The sequence below is a fragment of the Periplaneta americana genome, chromosome 16 (assembly GCF_040183065.1).
Source record: "Periplaneta americana isolate PAMFEO1 chromosome 16, P.americana_PAMFEO1_priV1, whole genome shotgun sequence".
Taxonomy (NCBI): domain Eukaryota; kingdom Metazoa; phylum Arthropoda; class Insecta; order Blattodea; family Blattidae; genus Periplaneta; species Periplaneta americana.
This window is the reverse complement of record NC_091132.1, coordinates 153,322,595-153,340,193: the sequence shown is the minus strand read 5'-3', so window position 1 is coordinate 153,340,193 and position 17,599 is coordinate 153,322,595. Positions and strand designations below refer to the sequence as shown.

Here is a 17,599-nt window from a genome sequence, read left to right as displayed (position 1 = left end):
TCTTCTCAACATTGAACACAATCCTTCTTCACCAGCGAAAGAACTAAACCAAAATCGACACAAAATTTAATAGATAAATTTCAGAACACGATTTCCTTCCTTTCCCTCTTACTTCAAAATTCCAACCTTGTGCACACAAAATAAATTATTGGCACTGAAAAGTGGCTTTTCGTAAGCATGGTGATGCGCATTCGACAAATGCAGACAAATCTACAATGTAACACCACTCACGTCAAACAACCAAGAACAACAGGACAACGTCATTATCCACGAAAAATTAATTAAAATTCTAGAATAAACGATAACTATAACCAATCAAATCGAAAGAAAATCACAAAAATCATAAAATGAGAAATTTTCAACTTTAGTCATCAGACACAACATAACACCACTCACGTCAAACAACCAAGAACAACTGATAACGTCATCATCCATTCAAAATGAACGAAAATTCTAGAACAAATGACAACTATAGGGAAGACCAGGTAACTTGATACCCTAAGGGTGAAACCTAACCATTTTTCCCCCATTACTACAAATGCTAGTGGATTATGGTGATTTTCTAGTTTGAAGGTTGAATTTTCTTTTGCCAACTTCGTTTCGAATTTCTATACTGACAAATACTATAAATGGTAGTGATTTTGTAACCGGTATGTTGGCAGCTGAGGCAAATATCGACAATATTTGCCGGTACTGGAGTTCCATGAAATTAAAATTGCACTAGATTTCTCAGCCGGTTACTGGAAGATAGTGAAATTCGAACTTATTAATAATTAATTAATATTAGTATTAATATTAATACATAATAGTTCTTTTATGTGTTGCGTTGTGGTTATAATTCAAGAATAGTCAGATAAGTACGAATGAATATAATATACTTGGGCGTGATAATGCACGTGGGTAATGGATAGAAATGTTATTTCAAATTTTAATGAATTTCTTTCGTGTTTAGATTTTTATTACTATGTCAAAAAAATGAAATAGTGTTGCAGTGACTCCTCCAAGGAAGAAAATGTGTGGCATTCAGAGTACGCTTCAGAAATCTGTAGTTCACGTGTATAATGAGTTGAAGAAAGAAGATAATGAAGAAGGAATTATGCTAACGGAGACAGCAATTACAACCAGAATAGGACAATTATTAGGAGTAAGTATTCTTAAGCATACATTTCAAAGTGGTATTCAGTTTTAGGAGTTTGCACTAATAATTTCATGATTGTGGTCAAACAAAACTAATTTTTAGGTTAGGCCTACATGTTTAATCAAGTCAGTGATTTTCATATTGCCAAACTAAATACATTTAAGATACTGTAATACTGCAGTAGGTGATAGCTTAAATACATTTACAAATTAGACGAATAAGTAATCAAACAGCACGAAAGTAAATTTCCAGTTTTCTCTTTTGGTATTAAATTAACCGTTCAGATCACAATTTACATGCCACATCGGCCGAAGAAAATACAAGTCATATTGTAATTATTAACTTGATATTGCAGCAAATATTACATGAATGTTGGCCTGTTATGGTGCTTAAAAATAATTCAATTTTATATAATAACCAGGGAAAGGATTTATATGTAAATACATATTTACTTATAAAGCTAATATAATTTATATTTTGCATTATCTTTATGTTTCACAATGTGTAGGGTTGAAAAATCCTACTTTTATTTTCCATATTTTTCCATATTTTAGAGTTTAGTACATATTTTCGTTAATTTCCATATATTTTCCATATTTCATATAAAACAGTCCATATTATATTAGGTTTAACAATAAAACAAAACAAAATTCCATTAACTTTTAAAAATACATTTCAACAATAGAGATTTAAACACATGTTCAGTAATCCCTTTAACATCAGAGTTATTTGAAAATTAGCAGTCCTATCAACAATGGGAAAGTAAGTTACAAAACTGTATTAATTTAATTTAAAATTTTTAACAGACTTCAGTTGTGCAGCTCAACAGTTAAATGCCAGTCAGAGTACACATAGGTTCAGTTTTGTAAATCATACTATAAAGACGGTAAATATGCCAAAAGTACGTCATTCAGTCAATTTAAAATCAAAACTAACAAGTTACATTTCAGAATTTAAAGAAGATGGTTTATCAACTGACAATAAAATATTATTTTGTAATTTGTGTCAGTGTGCAGTATCATCTACACAAAAGTTCCTGGTGCAACAACACATTACAACTAGTAAACATCAGGCCAACAAACAACTAAATTCCAAGCAGAGACAATTGTTTTTAACACAACCAACAACATCGAATGTAAGATCTGAGTTTAACATCGACCTGTGCCGTTCTCTCATCTCTGCTGATATTCCTCTCTACAAACTAAAGAATAAGGTCTTCAGGGAATTCCTTGAAAAATATACTCAACATACAATCCCGGATGAGTCAACACTTAGGAAGACGTATGCTCCATCCATCTACGATGAGACAATACAGAAGATAAGAGATGAAATTAAAGATAGTTCAATTTGGGTTTCCATTGATGAGACTCCCGACAAAGAAGGTAGACTTGTTGGTAATGTAGTTATCGGTTTGTTAAGTGAACAATATTCTGAACGAATTCTTTTACATTGTGATGTTCTAGAAAAGTGCAATAACAAAACTATAGTTAAACTGTTCAACGAAGCTATGGGTATCCTGTGGCCAAAGGGTATTATGTACGATAATGTGTTATTCTTTATTAGCGATGCTGCCCCTTATATGGTCAAAGCTGGACAAGCATTATCTGTTGTATATCCTAAATTGACTCATTTTACTTGTGTGGCGCATGCATTTCATCGTGTGGCAGAAGTGGTCAGAGACAATTTCCCTAAAGTAGATTTGTTGATTTCATCAGTGAAAAAAGTATTTCTCAAAGCTCCCAGTAGAGTTAACGTGTTGAAAGAAATGTACCCTGAAATTCCATTGCCACCAAAGCCAATTTTAACTAGATGGGGTACATGGCTAGAAGCAGTTGAATATTATGCCGAACATATAGACTCTATTAACAATGTTCTCCTTGCATTGGACTCTGAAGATGCAGTCTCAATTGATACTGCGAAAACAGTTACCTGTGACATAAGTGTGAAGAATGACTTAGCTCACATTCAGCATACATTTTCATGCATCATAAAAACGCTCAAAAGTCTCCAAAATAGGCACCTTTCACTATCTGAAAGTTTTGAAATTATAAATAGTACTGTGGAACAACTGAATCGTGGTAGAGGTAAAGTTGCAGATGCAGTAAGAGCTAAGGTGGACACTGTACTTTCAAAAAACCCTGGATATGAAGAACTACAAAAGGTTGTTGCTGTGATGAGTGGTGAATCAACAGTGAAGATTAACTTGGACTTATCCCCAGCAGACATTGTGAAATTGAATTATGTACCAGTTACTTCTTATGACGTCGAACGCTCTTTTAGTCAGTATAAATCTATCCTCAGAGACAATAGAAGAAGATTCACTTTTCAGCACTTGAAAGAAATGTTTGTAACCTATTGTAATGGTAACAGACAATAAAAATTGTGTTTTGTTGAAACTACATTGGAAGATAAGGTACGTCCATTATATTTTTTGTTTAGTTTGATTAAAATGTACCAATATTTAACGTACATAGTCATTTTTTTATAATTTTAAGTCCATATTTAATTCCATATTTTGGTAAAAATCCATATTTAATTCCATATTTTGGTAAAAATAACTACATATATATTTACATATTTCATATATTTTTAGTCCATATAAATCCGTTCCCTGAAATAACTATATAACATACTCTATAAAGCATAGGAACGTTGACTCTGGCTGAATAATTTATTCATGACTGGTCTAAGTAATATTAAATATGGTGTTTCTTCAGAAAAGCTACCCCACCCAACGTACTTGTTAAGATATAACACTCGAGAGGACGAGGACGTACTACTGGGAAACTAACCATTTCTCTTCGTCCTGGACCTCTCGCATGTTATATTGGTAATTAGTAACACGTTTGAGGGAGGGACTACAACAATGCATTAGAATATACAGGTAAGTGTCAAAGGATTTTTGTGCTGAAAGTATTTGTGGCTGTGCACTAAAACCACGTGTTCATCACTATGTAAATATCACAGAAATCAATTAAACAGAATAAAATTATGCCTTCTTTGATGTAGCTTTTCTGGAGAATTATCTAAATATTAGCCTACTTAAACCTATCGTAGATCCAACCTAACATGTTGATCATTTTCTATTCATATAGCTGTAAATGTTGGTATCATGCATGAATTTTATGATATAACAATTTTTAGAAGTGTTATGTTATTGTTTGTTATTACAGCTTGGTTTTACTACAGCCACGAAAGTGATAAATTCACAGAAGGGGACCCCACTTGTGACACCAGGAAAACATAGACTACGTAAACATCCAGTGACTGATGCTGATGATTTTACGAAAGATGCAATTGCGAGATTTATTTATGACAAGTTACATAAAGGTAGGGAAGTTACAGGAATTATTGTGTTGATTTATGCAATATAATTCTGATATTAGTCATATGTATAAAAATATGGCATAATTTTCATTTACTGTTACAGGGGAAGTACTAACAGCAGCAAAAGTTCTGGAACATATGAATGATGATTATGAAAGATATTTATTTAGAGTATCCTTATCATCGGTGAAAAAAAATTTTGAAAGAGATGAAATTTCTATGGAGCAAAGGGGATCCTTATACACATGTACGAGAAAGTGATGTTATTCGTTTTTAAGAGAATAAATAAGAAATGTGGAGCGTGAGAACCCTAAACCCGTAGTATTCTTGGATGAGACTTGGATTTTTATGAATGGTAAATTTCAATGTATTGTGAGACATTGAGTGATTGAATTTTTTACTAACAAATAGGTTAACACTTATGTGGAATATGAAATTGCAATTAATATAGGCTACTAGTAATGAATTCAGGTGGGAACAACATGTTTTGCAATTAATAGTTTCATATTATAACTAGAGGCTAGTTATAAAATTCTTTAACGGTTTTCCTGTCTTTAAAATTTTTGTGTCTCTTAGAGTGTCAATGTGAATTGCTTTTTTCTCTCTGTTTTTTTAAGTAGGATCACCCACTTATTCATGAAATAAACCAGGTGAAGTTTCCAGTGACATGAATGGTGTTATTCGTAGACCAACAAATGAGGGTGGAAGATTAGATGCCAGAACGAAAGGTGGATTTATACTCGGTAAGTTATATTGATTTATATTTTACATAAATTTGGCAAGAGTAATTTTTTTAATCAGGGTACAAAAATATAAAAATTGGTGACTAAATAAAAACGTGGGAAAGCCTTTCACCAAAGAGGATCTCATGTCATGTCATGTTATGTTATGTTATGTTATGTTTTATTTTCTTTATTTAAATGCTGTGAATTCATGTGACGTAATTATATGCCCAGGTATAATTTTTATTGCAGGTGCTGATTTAATTTTTTCATGCAATTGAAAGAAAAGTCAGGACTACCATAGTGCTATGAATAGCCCTGTAGTTGAGAAGTGGGTGCAAACACAGATGTTAACCTGAGAACATTAGGGCAATGCGTTATTGTCATGGATAGTGCTGCATATCATAGCAGACTTGTGAAAAATCAGCCAACAACAAAATGGAGGAAAGAACAGCTACTGGTGATTGCAACTGAATATAATAGATTTGTTGTACTAAATGATAAGAGTTGATGGTGTGAAATCACCTTTTGATATTACATTGCAATATTAATTTCCATACTTTACAGTCATTATTATTATTATTATTATTATTATTATTATTATTATTATTATTATTATTATCATCATTATTATCATTAGTATCATTACTACTACTACTACTATTACTACTATTACTACTATTACTACTACTACTACTACTACTACGACTACTACTACTACTACTATTGCAACCGTTTCTCTTATTTCTCATAATTAGGCATACTTATAGATGCTACTTTTTTCTTTCAGGTGAAATTGAATCTACATAAGAATCCTAAAACAACAGAGCCTTGCCAATTACTGTTCTGAAGCGGCCTTGTCTTATGTGTTGTGTCTATATACAATTAATTCTTTCAGTTTTTTTTCCCCTTTAATGTAATGAAGTTGTTGGTTGATTGATACCAAGTGTTCAGCAGTTGATGTCATTTGTTATCTTGCACTCCAATATTTAACCAGATGATTGAAAGCTGTGTAAAGTTAAACAGTCAAGACAATGATCCATATCTTCATTGAGATTTCAGAAATGGCATGGGGAGATTCTGAAATATCAGTTCTTTGTAAATATTTGAGACAATCATGGCCTGTGATAATATGAGTACTGCCACTGTAGATTTTCATAGAAGTTCAGTTATTAAATTAGGTGTATTATTTTTACTATGTATTGTACTATATTTTTGTTTCCCTTAATTGATGAATTATATATGCTGTAAATTGAATAGTAGACTGTAGGCCTATAGCTTAACTGATGAATTGTATGTGCTGTAAATTAAATAGTGGGCTGTATACCACAAGTGATGAATTGTTTATGCTTGTAATGTGAAGTAATTTGCATGATATTTATTATCAATTTCTGTATATTTCAACTGATTGAATTGTTTATACTTTTAAATTGAATTAACTTGCTTGCTATGTATTATATTTTATAGCTTAACTGATGAATAATTGTTTAGGTTTGTCAATTTAATAATCTGAGTGCCATGTACTTCATATTTTTAGTGGAGCCACCAATGTAGCTTAGTCGGTAGACTCGTTGGCCTGCAAATTCAGAGCTGCACTCGAGGGTAGTTTGGATCCCCCATTTGGTCTGATTAGTTGGTTTCTTCTGAGGATTTTCCTCCATCGTGGAGTGGATGCCGGATGGCCTATTGCAATTTTTTCATTTGCTTTAGAATCATTCCGATTTTTGTTACCACATTGTCATGTTCTGATCTTGTTATTCTTTTAACAGTGTGGTAAGATGCAGGTATAGATAACCTTACAGTAATTTTGCTACCTTTCAGCTACCTCATTACCTCCCACTCCATAAAGTTCATGGATCCACGGAAGTACCAGTCGTCGATGTAATTCGACCATTTTGCTTAAAATATTAAAACACTGTAAAATATTGAGATTTCATGCTGTTACGTCCAATACTGCAGCAAGAATATCTGTTTTTGAATCTGATAGTATGCAGCCTTCTCAGATTTATGAAGTCGATACTGGAGATTTTGTAATCTTAAAAGTGTATGTAAATTTTCACTATCAAAATTAGTCAGTGTTTGAAGTTAGTTAGTTAGTGGCGTTTAAAAAGGGCGCGTCAGCTACTATGGCTATTTGCGCCCTTATCTAAAATCTTTCACTAAACACAAACACAATACAATAACCAGAATGTTTAAAAAACTAAAAAGCGTTGTCACGGTTAAAATGGGGCAAACATGTGTTTGAATATAATTCCCTGTAAAAGGGAATATACTGGTATTGTACTACAACACCACTACATCTATGGCTTGGTAAACAGGATCCATCTATAAAAAAATACTGTATGTAGTCACTCACTGACCAGATCATTTATCGTTTCTAATGATTTTTAAAATGTCTGGAGAAGTATCACATTTCTTAACATCATCTGTTAAAGTTAACTTATATACTATTCATTTTGAAATAACTTGGGATTGTGTTTTATTAGTAAAGTTTCCCTTAATTGAGCAAGTTTGAGTTCTCCAAGTAGAGTCAAAAAGTCTGTTGGGATTTTGGCTCAGTTTATTAATATTTGTGGACTGTGATTTTTTGTTCTAGAGAACCATATTATCTGCAAATGATGAGATTATCATAAGATCTATTTCTTTAGTTAGACCATCGACATTAATATTGGAAAATGTATTCCTGAAAACAACCATGTGGGAAGCCCAGATGAATCTGTCTCTACTTACATATTTGTGACAATGAATCAAATAATCAAGTCACAGGCCCAGTGTAACACTTTATCATGGACACCCTAAGTTTGCAATTTCTTAAGTGATTTATATCTACAGAGCCATATGATCCTTGAAAATAAATTAAAATTGTTAAGGTGTTTTGTTTTCTGTTTAAAATATCTTTAATATCTTGACTAAAATTTAAAATTTGTCCATTTGTTGAATGCAATTCTCTAAAGTCAACTCAATAAGATGAAAGTTAGTTACTAGATTCCAGGAACCAATTCAATCTATGAAATCATCTCTTCCATAATTTTGGCTATCATACTAGTAAGTGGTATCTGTCGATAACTCGAAAAGATATTAGTTGAATAATTGCTTTTCAAAATTGATGTTATGATAGATTTTCTCCAGACAGATATTGTATTTCAGATGAGATTACAAGATAAAAGTAGTGAGTTTGCTTGTTTGCCAACATGTTTAAGAAAATCAGCATGTGTATTGTCTGGACTTGGAGATGTTTTGGGTCTTATGTTATTAAATTAACAGTAATATTCAGTTCTTGATTAAATATTGTTATATAAAGTAGATTGTAGATTTAATATTTCTTTCAGTTTTTCCTTAATAGTCTGACGTACACAGATAAAACTAACAACCACACCACCAACTAATCTAATAGAAATTAAATTATAATTAAATGTAGAAAAAGTAATTAAAATTATAAATATACGTAATAAACCATAACCCCCTAATTTCAACAATATACTATTTTATTCCCTTTTACAGCTTGTAGATAATTATTAATTATAGTTATTACTTATTAGCATAATATTTATTGAACTTATTGGCTATTTCACTTCGTTTGAAAGATGTTATTGTGTGCAAAAAGCATTTTTTGATGATCGTTTCATGCTGTATGTTGTGTATAAATCTATGATTTCTGGCCATCTGTTCTGTGTAATCCATCTTTTGTATAGAATTAATAAAATACTCTTTTGGTAGTAATTGTTTTATTAATTGAGTATTTAATTTTCACCAGCTCACATTTCTTGAATCATTTGTTTTTTCTTATTTAAATTTAGGACACAAGAGCCAAAAAGAGACTTCACAGTTATGTATCATACATTTTTTCAGTGACAGACGTGGAGTTGCAGAAATAATAAGTGTAAGTGTAACATTATTAAGCAATTTACAAACAAATGAAATCTTTAAAAAGGTATCTAGAAGTGAAATTACTTATGGCTTTTAAGGACCAAAATTATTTTTGTAAGTTGATTTATTATTATTTCAGTTTTAGCCTAGTTGTATTATCCATTTCCTTACTAATTTCAAAAGATAATCAGAAGTTCATTCGAATTCCAACCAAAAGTCAATTGGTTATTAATTTCTCTACCTTTAGGAAGTACAGTATATGTACGCTGGAATCTTTGAAGTGAAGTGACAATAATTTAATTGGTCTTGGAACAGATTTGATTCTTGAATATTATATACTATACTTTGTTGTATATTTACGTATAGTAACCTATTAATGCTAATACTAATAATAATGTAAAGGAATAAAAGAATAGAACATAGCAATACATTTCTCATTATTATTGAAACTATTTAGAATAACCTTCCAACATTAAGGTAAAGTACGGTGAGTAAAGAAGTCATTCAGTACATAGGATCGTGATTTTTACTACATGTGGTGATATCTGGTAACAGTTGGCAACACTGACAAGGCGGAAATATTTGCTGTTTGGGAACTGAACTTACGTGATCCTCACTATATAACCAATAAAATTAAAAGAAAATCACGGCGACACCTAGTACAAAAACCTAGAACTAACATGTAAAAGTCACTAAAAGATCACTAACATTTAACTCTGAAATAAAGAAGTTGGTAATACTTACTATATTCAACCAATTGCCCGTCTTCTATGAAATTACCAAACTGTAATTACAAAACGAAATGCAACAACTTAAGCAGCATCATACTCAGAGCCAGGGGGGTTTAACTCAAATGATAGATGTTGGATGCTCATAGATGTTCCATAGTTTGCCGCATGTGGTCAGGACAGCGCTGGCTGTATTTCGATCACAGAGTTTGTAAAATTAGCAGTACAAAACTCTTTGGTTTCGAAAGTTCTTTGGTATAAGTTTTGCCAATATGACAGTTTTAAACAGATATTATTAATAGCCATTATTTACAGAATGTGTCAGTTTTATAATATTCGGATTATTATTACTATTACTATATAGCTAATTTGCATTTTCATTCGAGGACAAAGTAGCCATATTAGTGTACTGCGTATGACCTATTAACCTCATTTGTTCAGTTGATCAATTGTTGGATGTTGGCATTCCTATTCTGTTTAAATCTTGTATAAATTATGGAATGGACGAACATGGCTGCTTAAGGAAGAAATTTGAACAGATCGAGTTAATTGAGAAGTTACTGGTGCTTTCCTGCAACAAGAAATAATTCGCAACGTTAAAGGTAAGAAAGAAATATGTTTGAGATTACATCTACACGGTTCAACTTTTCTTTCAACTTCACACATTCAAGCAATGCCTGCAAGATTGGTATTTAGTAATAACGGAAGTGCACACAATGTGCAGGATAATATATTATTTTAGCTTTCGCTGCTGCAGAACTTGGTCAGTGAAACTATAATCGGTTTTTACACTCCATCACATGGTATTTTGATATTAATATGGCGTACCTTGTAAATAGAAAATCTTAATGTATCTTAATTCAACATGCGCTTTAAACTTGATTCTTTCAATATTCTTCCCAGACTGCGTGCGTACGAGCATGAAAAACTGAACCGTGTAGATGCAGCTTAACTGCACCGTCATGTTTTCTAATTTAAACTGAATTCTTCCAACATATCTTAAACGTTTATTAAACTGAGATCTGTAATTGTTTTCAGGGATAAACTTCAGAACGCGATTACCTACCTTCTACCACTACCACATGATGAACTGACTTCTGTGTTGAATTACAACAGTGTATTAGGCCTAACTGCAATTACGCCAAGAGCTTTAAAGGTAAGCTAACAAAGTTAATATACACTCTGGGTATGAACGAACATCTTATTTTTGTATATAGCTAAGTTAAGTTGGTCAGACATCTTAAAATTCTTGGGACAGAATCTGATGACTAAATATGTTGTTCCCGGTGTAATTCTTTACAGTTGCGTTACCAAAGGATGGCGGGGTACCTTAGCTTGGCAACGCAATAGTAAAGAAGTGTTGTTCCCGAAAAGATATATTTTAGAAATTTGACTTTACGGTTAACAGTAGTACCTTTACTGGAATAATTTTGATAAAATAAAAAGAGTTAAATTGCCGGAGATATTTATTATTTTTATACACTCGTGGATAGAATTCTTCCAGGAATATTTCACAAACGTTGATTATACTGCAATCCTTCAATTGTTCTATGAAATGTAGTGTTATTAATGCATTATATGATACTAGGCTACTGCTGGTTTGTTTCAGTTAATAGAAAGACAAATGGCGGAGTTTTACACTGTGAATGTGCTGCAGTGTACTGTCAGAAATCGGATAGTAATGAGAAGACCTGGTTATTCCTGTTTCCTGTGTCAAGTAATGCAGCACAGCTTAAAAGGTAAGCAATGGCATTGGCATAAGCTCAATGCAAAGATATCCTTATATATCATCAGTAAATAGTCAGGGTTGGTAAACTGTAGTGATTTTTAAATTTAAGTGAGAATTATTTGTGAAATTCATATTTCTTTTTATTAAAATGAGTTTTTGCCTTCTTTTGTAATTCATTTAAACTTAATTTGTGCATTAGTTCCTACATAATTGTGTATTTTGTTAATGTCTTATTTTAAGTAATTAACAACATCGCTTCAAAAATAATTTACTATGTTTACACATAGGCCTCATTATTAATACATAAAGAGTTACAGCACTAATAACCTGCACTTAATGATAATAATAATTAGCTTAGACTTAGGCAAGATATTATGCTCAGTTTGTTATTCATTAGAAAAGAATTCAACTATTTAGGGAGATTAATATTTACAAATAAATTTATCAGAAGAGCTTAGCATTGTGTGTTTTCAGAATAAATACGTAGTCCATTTGGCATTGTGCAACTTTTACTTTGAATATTGTTATGAGCTACAACTATTCATTTCAATCCTCAGCATCATACTGTGCTTTAATTAGGTGGTGATTCCGAAAGTAGACTCTACTTGACTACCTGTACCATGTGTTCTGTTGCTCCTTAATTAGGAGTTGGGAAAAGACATATGAGAAGCAAACTTTCAAAACCTGTCCATTTCTTCAGAAAATTCTAGAATTATATGTCTGTAATAAACAAAGATTTTTCTGTTGTGAAATTTTATATGAATTCATAGGAAGAAAAATATATTTCACCATAGAAAATATTTTGTTCATTGCAGAGATGCAAGTTTGCTACTCATATATATTGCTAATAGTTTTAAGAAGCAGCAGAACAGTCATATGTAAAAACGTTTATATATTTTTTTTTCAGGAAGTTAATTTCTCATCTTAATCATGTTAGGTGCATATAATTTTAATCTGTGATTTAAGTAGTAACAATTATTTGATGTAAATAAAATGAAAATTATTTTATTTACATCATGATTAAATCATTAATTTAAATTAATACCAACCTTGGTTTGTGTATTTTTTTAAAGATAATAATAGAATTTTGATTGTAACAGGTACCACATGAGGGCAGCTATGGCAGAAAATCCTCATCATTACAGAAGGGCCTATATATGTGCAAGCCATTTTCGCAGTAATCAGTATAACGGTGACTTCAGATATAACTTACTAAGAGGGGCCATTCCATCAAGGGATGCTTGGTATCCCACTCAAGAACTACGACCCACTTCATCACCAGCCTACTTACATTAACCTTTTTCACCACCTAACATAATTGCTTCATTCATTGCACTTCACTGTGGCATCAATTTGAACCTGTATTCTCTTTCATTGAGTGATTCATTCATTGTCTTTATCTTTTAACAAAATTGTGTTTAATTTTGTTGACAAGGGTATGGTAATGGACTTCATTATTGTTATTATTATTATTATTATTATTATTATTATTATTATTATTATTATTATTATTATTAAAGGTAAAAAGTAAAGGTATCCCCGTAACATGCCAAGAAGGCATTTGGGGGGCATGGAGGTAGAGCCCCATGCTTTCCATGACCTCGGTACTAGAATGAATTATTATTATTATTATTATTATTATTATTATTATTATCATCATCATCATTGTTATCTCATTCGTTTAATGTGTTGATTTCTTCAGTTAATTGAAGGAAAATAAGGGGAATTCATTCATTCATCTGAAAAAAAAAAGTAGAGTACTTGACTTCTACATTATGAGCAATATAATTTTTGTAATATATAGGGCAATGATAAATCTAACGATCTTTAAGACCCTAAGTTAACATTACATAGTAATATAAATACAAATAATAATTACTAGTACAATGAGCATTTCAGTTGTGTCATCTATAGGGCATAGGACGGAGTCCAGTGGCAGCGATACGAATCTGCAGCTTCTGCAACTGGTGAGATTTTGGTGCATTATTTAGAATTTTTAGAGAGTAAATATGTTGTTGTTTTCTGATGTCAGGTGTTTGACAATAAAGTCATTTGACCTCTTGCACGCCAATATTTTTCAAAGATATTATCATGACCAGAGTAAATATGTTGATGTTTTCTAATGCCAGGCATTTGACAATAAAGTCATTTGACCTCTTGCACTCCAGTATTTTTCAAAATTATTGTCATGGTCAGCCACTGAAGCACAGATTTTGAGGTGTTCCGAATCCATTTCTTGGTTTGAGTAGCACAATGGACAGTTAGGAGACTGATATATTCCAAAAATATTGGAGTGCAAGAGGTCAAATGACTTTGTCAAACCCCTGGCATTAGAATACAACAACAACATATTTTGAGCAATGGGGCCACAACCAAATCAAGCATTCAGTATCAAAGCTCAAAATTAGGAAATGTTGCGAAGTATAGACTTATCTCTAATAAATTGTATTTCACTTTTTCTAATATGTTCAGTGTTTTGAATCAACTATACATCAGAGAATGAAAAATAATTTTTTTACTTTTATTTCTTAATGGTGTTTTTATTAAAAGTCTAAGTTAATTTTATGTCTGTTGTAGACAAATAGTTTTCTTTGTATTCTTTATCAGTGGTGATTATTGATTACTTAGATTTTTAATATCCATATATTAAACTAATGGCAGTTACTTTTAGAAATAGATGTTCAGCTCTGACAGTGTAAAACAAATAAAGTGGTGTTTTATAAATGTTTATGAATGTGCGTTGTACTATGTCACAGCAAAACATCTTATGACTATTTTCAAGCTAATGTTTGACATAAAAAAATTAAGAGCGAATTATAATTATATAACTGACCAATAATAACTTCGAAGTCAATATTCCAAAGTCAATCTTTGTTTTCATCTTCCAATACATGATACATAACATTATTTAAAAATAGTGCTTAAGGTGTTTTGGAGAGAAGTATCCTATCCTATTCGCATCCTGTATCTCAATTACATATTTGATCTAGAAGATGCAAAAACTTTCATTAGTCAAATTTGATAAATTAATTTAATAAAAGGGTTAAATGACGGTGTTAAAAGAGGGAGTGTGTTAATGGTTTTCAGTTTCATGTTCAACCATTATATTTATATTCACATGTTAAAACAAAAATGTGATATAAATTTTGTGGTTAAACATGTTATTTAAACTGATAAACCATTACACATTCCTTTGGCGATATGAAAAATACCAGTATGTGTTGGTATAATAGGTATCTGCAGTACCCATCGTGCTCTAATGTTGGCATAATGGATACCTGTAATACCGATCGGGCTGTGTAGCAAGGGATGTAGTTCCGCATTCTGCGGCTATGTGTAACGAGATGTAGTTCCGATGTTTTGCCGCCAAGTGTCTCGACGTCGCGTCAATAGCGTGTCGAAGGTAATGCATTGAGTTGGGGGTCTTTCTATTTATTTGTCTATGCTCAGAGCTGTCTCAATTTTTACTATTTGGACAGCTTTTCCTAGTGACTGGAATTTCGTACACAGGTGAATCACTGAAAACACTAGTGTTTATTAATGCAGCTTTTCTTGCCCTTTAGTTTCAAACTTTCAGTGTTGTTTTCTTACTGTGAGCAGTAAGTTCTTTTCTTCATAACTTCTTTATTCTCCTAAGCTTTTCCCTCTCTCTCTCTCCTTCTGCAAATAGTCTTCATATCTGTCTTGTTTGGGTAAAGGGAGATGTCATAAAATGAGCTTGGTGATAAATGAAAATTAAACTTGGAACTCTTACTGAAAATACTTTTCTACACAAAACACATCAACTGCTAGTATTCTTTTCATTTTTGCACACTCACTTGTATAATTTAACATGTGTGTTCATCTGGGGAACAAAATTACATATGCACAAAAAATTACTTATCCCTCTTTACTCGAACACCACAGAATTTTATTTTTATTACATTTTCTTCACCTACGGCATTCAGGTTGCCTCTCAGCTGCTGATTTTCCCATTCTGCAATTAAATATATATGGTATCCAGCTATCTCAAAACGTTAAAATAAATAATTGTATAGTTAACATGCAGCTTCGTGTATCCTAAAAATGCAGCAGCTTAATCTACATTTATTTTTAGGTTATGCTAGTGGTTAATATCTTCAGTAGTTCATTCCTTGTTAAGTAAGCAATAAATAATGTTACAGAGTAGAAAAGTACTATGATTAACTAAAATAGAATATAAGTACATTTACCTTTGTAGCCTAGAATTTTTATGTAAATCAGAACTTTCGACCAAATATTCAGCTTAATGTAAATTTGGTGGGAAATCTTTCAGACAAGTAAGATTTTGGAGGAAACAGTTATTGAAGACTGTTGATAATTTAAACTTCAGATTTACGAACATTTGAAACCTATTTAATAATGTGTTGTGGGAACTACCTGCAATAAATCAAAATACAGAATTCCTGTGTTCTCTGTGTTCCAATTTTGTAACACCCGTCACATTAAAACACTTGTTATTTTTAATTAAAAAAAAATTTAAAATACTGTACTTTTGGCATCATATTTCGACTTAGCTATCAAAAATTGGTGCCTTCAGGACAAAAACTGAGAGCAAGAGAGTAACTTTAAGCATATTCTGTGATGGGTGTTACATAAAAACACTTATTTTTAAAATAGCAAATTTTTAAACTCACTGACATTCATGAAAGTAAATTGATACTGATTTTAAAATCTTCTCTTTCTGTTAATAGAATTACAACAGAGAACAGTGTTGTTTATTAATTTTAAGTTATGGTTTGGCAACAAACTGCCAAAGTAAATTTGACAGATCAAAAGTACACACTAAAAATATTCACTTCGGATGTACTGGTATGTAAAACAAAGATGAATTAAATAAATCGAACTTTTCTGCTAATTTCTAAAAAATATGAACTTTCCTGAAGAAAATGATATAAAGAACATATATTGAACACGAAATTTAATTTTAACTTCAATGTCCAACCTATCGTGGAATTGACCACTTGCAAATTAATGTGAATATATGTGACGTCATACTTATACGCCTATTACGTCATCGATCGGACAACAGCAACTCTTCATTGGATACTGGGATTTTTTGTGGAGATGCAATTGATCGTATCCTATACAAGTCGTAATAAAAGCCTAAACTAATCAAACCTAACCTGTCACAGATTCTTATGTGCAAGGTGTATAAGTGGAATACAAAGGGAACTACCTCAAGGTTAGTTTACCCCAAAAAAGTTCGAAAATCGTGGAGTATTCGTCCTCCAGAATTGCCAAAAATTGATAGCAGGAATATGTACTTTTATTTAAAACTGTTATGTTATGGACACTATTGTTTCGCGGGTCTATATGACTATAGGATATCGGTAGTGTGTTTATGTTGGTTAGATTGGAGAATGGGGTGATGTCATGTGGTCGACGTATGTGAGAAGGTTAGTGGGTTAGTTGAGGTGATATCTCAGTAACATGAGATCAACTTATGTGAGAAGGTTAGTGGGTTAGTTGAGGTGATATCTCAGTGACATGAGGTCGACGTATGTGAGAAGGTTAGTGGGTTAGTTGAGGTGATATCTCAGTGACATGAGGTCGACGTATGTGAGAAGGTTAGTGGGTTAGTTGAGGTGATATCTCAGTGAGTTTTATTTACTCGTCGTGTTGGTTTACGTCGGCCATGTTGTGACGTCAGAATCGACGAAAATTAAGCGATATCCTATAATAAAAGAATCCCAAGTTTTCACTCTTCTCATTTCATACATCAAGATCCAAAGGGCAATCCACAGGAACACAGGAAGTGACGTAATACCTACTTAATATACGTTTGGAAATATAGTATAAAGAATAGTAGTTGTTTATGAGACTAGTCCTATAGAATGGTGTGTGTGAGAAGTGTGGCAGAAGTTTCCTCCCACCACCATAACAAACTGGAAGAGAACCTCCACAAATTGCAGTAGCCTTAGTAGGTAGGCCTACCTGTAAAAAAAATTTAGAGAAACTAGCGTTGAAGTAGTTCCGGTAATTTCAGAATTGTAAATTGTTGAATTTATAAGGGATTTTTATGTAGAGATGCAGTTGATCGTATATGCAAGGCACAAATTCGTATATG

The 17,599-nt window shown here is 32.0% G+C and overlaps 1 protein-coding gene and 1 long non-coding RNA gene across 11 annotated transcripts in view; one reads left to right on the top strand and one right to left on the bottom strand.

Moving 5' to 3' along the window:
• Positions 1-17,599, bottom strand: part of LOC138691420 (zinc finger protein ZFP2-like) — a 77,667-nt gene that overhangs the window by 56,339 nt on the left and 3,729 nt on the right. The window lies entirely within an intron of this gene.
• On the top strand, positions 667-7,153 carry LOC138691375 (uncharacterized). Of its 2 annotated transcripts, none has more exons than XR_011329870.1 (6): positions 667-1,144; positions 4,312-4,468; positions 4,569-4,820; positions 5,086-5,208; positions 5,440-5,647; positions 5,978-7,153. It is a non-coding gene; the product is annotated as an uncharacterized lncRNA (long non-coding RNA). The 2 variants fall into 2 exon arrangements; XR_011329869.1 differs by having other exon boundaries at positions 669-1,144; positions 5,083-5,208.